Here is a 7,864-nt window from a genome sequence, read left to right on the forward strand (position 1 = left end):
AATACCCTACCAGCAAACCAAAGCAAATCCTTCCTCTCTCCCCCAGATCTATTATGAAACAAAAGAGTATAAATTCCAGAATCTCATCTGGGATCACGTCTTAACACGGAAGAGTGTGCCCACAGGCAAGTAGGCCTCTCTGCTCCTCAGTGTTCCCACGTGCAAGCAGTGAGAATGACCTCTCGCCCCTGAACATATGTGCGGGACTAAAGGAGAGAGAAGTGTTACCCTGTAACATGGCCCTTCAGACAGATGCAAGTACAATCTGTAACATGGGCACAAGCGCTCCAACTCCAGGCAGCCTGTTGTCATGTGAGGATCCCCGTAGGGGGTCTGCCGCTGACAAAGCAGAGCAGCATCAAAGCCACACGTCCCCGGAAGAAGCAGGAACCCAGGACACCTGAATGGCCTACGGCGACTCCACACACGGTGCTTTTGCCCTACAGTGGCTGGCATGTGGCCCCGGGGGGATCAGGGGCCAGTGACCGGTCCTAGAAAACCGACGACTGCTAATGGTCCTAACGTCCCCAATCAAAAGGGGCAGCCCAGAAGCCTCTCCAGCCGTGGCCCTGCACTAGGGCAGCCTGAGCACACCTCTCGGGCACCAGGGGTCCTGCTGACGAAGGAGGCAGCACAGGGCAAGGGCAAGAAGCTTGGAAAAGCGATGTGCCAAAAGGCCCCTCAACCCATAAAAGGTGGAAACCCACTTGGGCCAGGACACTGGGACTCCAGGGATTTTGCTCGGAACCACAGAGCCACCTGGGCCACAGAAGAGACCCATTAATACTCATCACACAACACGGCAATGGCCAGTTGTATTCGCTTCCTGTTGCAGCTGTAACAAATTACCGCCAACGTCATGGCTAAAAACAACACAAATCCATTCTCTTATAGTTCTGAAGGCTGGGAGATCAAAATAAGTTATAAGGTGCTAAAATCATGATGTCAGCAAAGCTGGTTCCTTCTGGAGGTTCCCAAGGAAAGAATGTTCCTGACTTCTTCCACTTCTAGCGGCTGCGGGCATTCCTCAGCTGCATCACTTCATCCCGTCTCCATGGTCACAGGGTCAAATCTCCTTCTACCTACCTCTCCTATGAGGACTCTTGAGATTACATTAGGTCCTCCTGATATAGCAGGATAATCTCCTCATCTTAAGATCCTCAACTTAGTCACGTCTGCAAAGTCCCTTCTGCCATCCACGGCGACAGCCACAGGTACTGGAGATTAGCACGTGGAGATCTGGGAGGGAGGGCTGCTATATCGAGCCAACCGCGTGGGATGACTTGTCTTTCTCCTGCACCTCCTCGTATCCCCAGCACATAGCAAGGTGCCCACCAGACTGTGAGTGCCCAGTAAATGCAAAAGAAGAGAAACCAGGCAGGAAAAGAGGGTCCCGGGGGACAGGGGACACCCAATCCTAAAAGTCCTACGTCATCCCTGAGCCCCCCACAGGGGCAAGAGTGAGAGAAGGCTTCACTAGCAGGTATGCATCTACTGGGAACACACAAATTGCAAGGTGTCAGCACCCTACTGGCTGAGGGATGGGATCCCCAAGGCGCAACGTGTTTGTTTTCCTGTCCCTGTGTGTTCGCACAGCTACTGCTGCCTGCACCGCCGGCCAGCAGGCAGCAGGCAGCTCCCTTCCTGCGGATTTCCCAGGAATCCAGGCAGGGCTGGAGAAGCCAGCTGGCACACTGCTGGGTCGTGACAAAGGCACTTTTACTGCAAGGGAATAAACAGCACCAGGTAACTGCAGACCCGCCACAAAAGCTTTGGTGGCCCCCTCGCCGAGAGACGTTAAGAATGGCTCCTTCTCAGTGGAGAGACCAGCACAAGAACAGCCACTGCTCACACTGGGGCTCTGCAAACATCGTCTCCGATCTTTCCAGCAAGTCAGGCGCAGGAAACGTTTGTGTCTGCGTGCGTTTTACAGGTGGGGAAATTGAGGTGGGAGGCAGCAGTCACCAGCTAGGAAAAGGCAGGGAGGGACTTGAAACCCAAGTCTGTCAAACTCTAACGCTGGGCTCTTTCCACTTGGGCACAAATTTGTCAAAGCGCGAGGGTCAGACTGTGTACACGGAGCCACACAGATGCGACATAGGGCTTTCCAGCTTCCAGCCCACGCTGAGGGATGCAGAGCCGGAACCCTCTGCTAAACTCAGGGTCCCACTTATGGTAACTTTCATGTAGCCACTCTGTGTGCCAAGCTTACTTCCGCATGCGCTCGGAACTGTGGCAGGTGCCGCAGACACAGGGATCAACACAGGAGCCGTAGTCACTGCCTTCAGAGGGCTCGTGGACACGCATGCGCAGATAAACCCGAACGGTGCTGTAAGTGACATCTGGACTGGAGAAAACCCCCGGTGATGCCATGGTCCTAATTGGAGGTCACAATGCCAGCCGCAGGGGTGAAGAGAGTCTCATGGAAGAGCAGGCTCTGCTGCAAGGTACCGAAGGATGAAGGGGAGTTTTCCAGGGAGGAAGAACATACCAGTTCTTGCATGGAGAAGGCATCCTCTTTATAAACCTTTAGCTCACTGGGGAAAAGAAATACCCGAGTTGATAGTGGGCATAGACTGTGGATGGAGTGGAGAGAGGAAGGGGTGAAGGAGAAGGAGGAAGAGGAGGAGGAGGGTCTCTTTTTCCTGTCTCCCCCACTCAAGGCTCTGCACTTTGCCTTCATCAGGCCAAAGGTCAGAGCAACAAGAGGTGCAGAGGATAGCTCTCCCTGATGCCGGGGAGATGAGCCGGCGAAGTAGGTGGCTGCCGACCTTGCACTTGGCTTTCCAGCAGCCACCCTCAGACGTGCCTTCTTGGTCTGGGAAAGCAAGCAAAGCCTGGTGAGGGGGTCCAAGGCAGCGAGTGGAGAACAATGCTCCTTAGGGAGCACTCTGCCTTGGAGACAGAGGCCAAAGACCGAATTTGGCATCTTTACCCCTTGGGACGTGGCCATGAGTGAAGGGGGTGCAAAGGAGGGGGAGAAACCGTTCCAACCTTGCAGCGAGGCGTTCGTTACCCTGAAGCCATTTTCAAAATCAGAGCTCTGACTTGGTTTCAATCCCCAAGGCTGGAAATGTAACCGGGGAGGCCCCGGCCTGGGGCTGTGGCTAATTCACAGCTGAAAGGCCTCACTTCTCCTTGATGCTGACATTGGAGAAGGCCCAGTGAAGTCCGAAGACTCCGGGGTCACAAGAGGAATCATCTACCAAGTGGAGCCTCCGGGGTGGCCGCCCACAGGGGAGCTTGGGAAACAAGAGGCTCTCTCCACCCCCTGAAGGAAGGGGTCACGGGTTTTCTGTCCTATCGCTTTTTTTTCTCCCAGCTCCCAGCCTCCGAGAAACACTGTGTCTGAGAACCAGCTGTGTGTTTCTCCTAAGTCAGACCAGGGCACGGCTTTGGGCTCTTTCTCGTACACACACACACACACACACACATTCTCGTTCACACACATGCACACACATGCACGCACAGAACAGACTGAGGACGTTCTGACAGTGGCTGAGCCACCTCTTGGCCGAACAACCTTGAGAAGGTGCCCCGGCTCCAAGAAGCCTCGAGAATCATAGCACTGACCTCCCCCCTCCCCCACCTTAAGTGAACTGCTAGCTTGCAGAAGGACCTTCCCGGCCTAGTCTGCCGGGCCCAGGACATGAAAGACACACACAGTAGAGCTGAGACACGCAGACACCCCAGGTAGACCAGACTGGCCAACCGCAGCTCAGCCCAGACACGGGGGAAGTCCCGCCAAGATCAGCAGAGCCGCCCGGCCAACCAGCCCAGGCGCGCAAACAGTAAATGCTTAGTGTTAGAGCCACGGAGATGCTGCCTTGTTTGCTACTCGGCGATGCTGGGGCCGCACATCCCAAATGCAATCTGTACGATGACAGTGATTATACAGATGTGCCAGGACCACTGTGGAGATGAACTGAGACAAGCAAGCATTTGCTCTCACTGTGTGGGAGCTGTGGTCCCACCACCTTCATGACCGGTCGCCACTGGATTGACTGCAGAGCTTCAGTCTACCCTCCCGAGGGAGCTGGCCACTGTCCAGGGAGGTGGCATGGGAGCAGGGGACCTCTGCACCCTCCCCGCACTGAGCCCCAGGTCTCCATCCCTGCCAGGCGCTGGCCTGGTGAAGCAGAGGCTCCTGCAGCCCTGTGCCTATGCCTCAAGTCCCGGTGGGGAGCCACGGGCCTCCGTGGAGCTGTGTGACCTTGGGGAACTTACTTAGCATCTCTGAACTTCAGTTTTCTCATCTATAAAGTGGAGACAACATTACCTAGCTCACAGTAGCGTTGTGAAGATTACACGAGTTAATACACACAGAGCAAGTCGAACGGTGTCCAGCATGCGGGAAAGGCTCAGGATGAGTTCGCTGTCCATCTTGGGGCTCGCACCTTTACTGTAATTAGACCACCACACGGCAGGCCCTTGAAGTGCCTCAATTCATCTAATCCTCACAAGGGCTCTGTGTTTGGCCTCCCTGAGACCGATTTCATATATGAGAAAGCTGTAACTTAGGTAAAAGGACTTGCCTCGCCCTGAAGGCAGCACCGTGTCCACTCCCCCGGGGACCCGTGCAACGTGCAGGCCATCACAAGGCCAGAATGCTCCCCCACGCCTTCTCACACCGGGACTGACAGCCAGGAAGCAGGCTGATAAGCTCTCTGCCAGGTCCCCGGTCGTTTTCGTGTTATTTGTGCCTCTGTCTGCAGCTTTTGTCTTCCACGATGTGCCCGGCTGGGCAGGCTCTCCCCTGAGCCCTTGCTGGTGGCTGATACAGCGAGTGGCAGTGCCAGGGTCCCCACCCTGATCCGCCAGCCACCCACCCACCACCCGCCACCCTCCAAGCAGCCCAGGAGATTCAGAGACGAGGTGCCTGGCCTCATAACCATTCCAAGTGTTACTTAACCCTGTTCTGGAACAGCCCAGGCATGCCAACCCCAAGTATGCGGGGGCAGGGGCTGATGTCCGACCCGCTGCCGGACCGAGGGTGGCCCCACTGGATGGGGCCGGGGAACCTGATCTCTACAGGGGACGAGTGAGCTCTGAAAAGCTTCGCAGCGAGGGCGCTACCTCGAATCTGGAGTGTAGAGTTCTCTGCATCTGCAACTCAATATTCGTTTATTGAATTGCAGCTGCTCCAGGCCTGGCCTTGCACGTGGGCTGAGGGGTGCAAAGCTAATCTGACGTGGGCCTGGCCCGAGGGTACCCAAGCTGGGGGTGGGTGGTGGAGGGAGACGGCTGAACGCTAGGATGAGGTGTGAGCAAGAGGAGTGGGATCAGAACGGAAGAGGACGTACCTGGGTCCATTCACCCTGTGACTACTGACAGGGCACCCACATGCCAGGTACTGGGGAGACCGTGGGAGGCAGGCAGACATGCCCTTGTCCTCCTGGAGGCCACGTTGGCCTCAGGGAACCACACAGACCTTCACAGGCAAGTGTCTGGGTGTCATTTGTCCCTCAAGCACCCGGGTAATATTGGGGGGGGAAGAGTAGCAGGCTCCCGATGGTGCAGGGGACCAGGCCAGGCTCTGGAGGCCACACTGAGCTCAGGCCTGCTCTCCCTGGCACTCAGAGGCTCTGAGCAACTGCAGTAAGGACAACTCGCTGCTTATCGAATGCGTAGAACGTGCTAACATAGAGTACTCCATTCCCCTTCACTGGCCATGCGTGACCCACGTGTTCTATTCTCCCCACTTACAAATGGGGAAACCGAGGCACGGAGCGTTCCCAGAGCTAGGGATGGCAGAGTGAGGCATTCCTCATGTGCCTGTAGCCACGGCCTGTGCCCTTACTCCTACCCTGTCCTGTCTCTCCTTACAGAGGCTCAGGACCCCGCCAGGCTGCTCCTGCCGACTGCTCTCCTCCGTGGGCTATGCTGAGGGCATTACTATGGGACAGGTTTGAGAAAGGACTCTGGGCTGTGGGGACAGTCCAGCCAGCAGCTCTGGATCAATGTCCACGCCACTCAAGGCAAACATCCGGGCACTGCTGCCCCTGTGCGCACGGGCCCCCAGAACGGGCAGGAGCCAGCAAGGTGGGACGTGGCTGCCAGGGCGCTGGCCCCAGCCCCGGACCACGTGTGCTTGGGCCAGCTCCACTGGCTGACTGTCAAGCCTTCAAAGGGGTGTGCAAAGCAAGCTGGGGGGCTGGGCTGGCCTAGCCCGCCTGAAACTGAGATGGGCGAACAGAAGGAGGCCGCGTGGGCTGGGCCGGCTGGAGCCCATGGCGGGACGGAGGGCGGGAAGGGGGAGGCAGCGGAGGGAGGGCTGCAGGGAGCGAGGCGAGGCTGGCACTGCACAGCCCGGGGGAGGTCCCAGGTGTGGCCCCTGCACAATGAGGAAGCTGGGCCTCGGCAGGAGGCGGCCAGCTCGGAGCAGCCCTCTGGTGCCGGTTAGGAATCATTTCAGAGAACTCGTTCACTCACTGCTCCACGTACCCTATGTGGACAAACACCCACGCTGAGCCACTCGAGAGCGCTGGGGACCGGCCAGGAGCCAGAGCAATGGGGCCCCGCCTTGGTCAGCCTGCATGCTCGAAGCTCCCACAGGCCTGGGGGGGTGGGACCCCAGGGTCTCCCAAGGGGTAGGAGCCTCACTGCACGGCACAGCAGTTGGGTGCCAGCGTGGATTCCACAGAATGCCTGGGGTCCCTTCCTGACTGTGACCTTGGGCACGTGATTCACCCCCTGAGCCTCAGCGCCCGGTGCACAGTACGTGTCCACCAGGTGACACCGGCAGTCAAGCACCTGGCAGGTGGGGGTCAGCCCACAACGGAGCGTAGGACTCCTGTCCCCCGAGAGATGCTCCCCTACCTGCATCTTGCCAGCTCCGCGGGGGTCACTGCCATGTGGAGTGAGACCGGGTGGCACATTCTGAGCGCCCAAACACCTTGCAGCCATTGCATCTGCCGCCAGGGAACACAATGCAGAAAGAAAGTGGTCGCTTAACTGGGGAAGACAATACACAGCTTGCCCTCAGCCATACAGGCAAGGAACTGGGATCCCCCCAACGGGGAGCCCCGACTTCCGACTGGCCCCTGTTCCTCCTGTGTTCTTCCTGGAGAGGACAGCCACCTGTGAATGGAACCGGGGTGCCATGCATAGCAGCCTGTGATCGAGGTTCACGGCAAGTGACCCACAGGAGAGCTCAGGGTGATCAGGGGAAACAGGGAGGGACCCGGAATGGCAATGCAGGACTAGAGCCTTAGAGCACGGGCCTGGGAGGCAGGGCTTCCCCCTGGAAGTGGCAGGGACCTGTCACACCCCCCTGGATGGTCTCCTCACTTGGTAAGTGAGGGTCCTAGAGCGAGGGAGCCACAAGATCTCTCCTTCCATACCAGACCTCTGGTTCTGGNGCTGGAAGAAGGCCAACGTTTGAGCTTATCTCTCGAAAGGACCCACAGAACGTGAGCAGCTCTGGGTGCCGCTCAGCCCTCCCAGACATGCACCTGCTTCCTCATGCACCCCCCGCCCCCGCAGTGAGTTCTGGACCCCGGGTCTCCAAGGAAGCAACATGGCACGCTGAGAGGAAGGGCCAGCCTCCACTTAGCGTGGAGTTTGGGACAGACAATTCACCTCTGGGAGCCCCAGCTGCCTTGGGGGTGATATGGGAGCAAATAAAACCTGTGTCAGAAGATTAATGAGACATCACACAGCAGAGCCCAGACGAGCAGCGGCTCAGGGAAATATTAATTCTTTTCTTCTTACTCTGACTTAATTGGCGTGCAACCTCTCAGCCCCAGATAGGAAGCCCATGTGTTTTTAAATTTTTCTTAAGTTTATTTATTGGAGAGAGACAGAGCACACGTGAGGGAGGGGCAGGGGGGGGAGGGGGAGAATCCCAAGCAGGCTCCACACT

Source organism: Crocuta crocuta, unplaced genomic scaffold, assembly GCF_008692635.1.
Source record: "Crocuta crocuta isolate KB4526 unplaced genomic scaffold, BGI_CrCroc_1.0 scaffold260, whole genome shotgun sequence".
NCBI classification, from domain to species: Eukaryota; Metazoa; Chordata; class Mammalia; order Carnivora; family Hyaenidae; genus Crocuta; species Crocuta crocuta.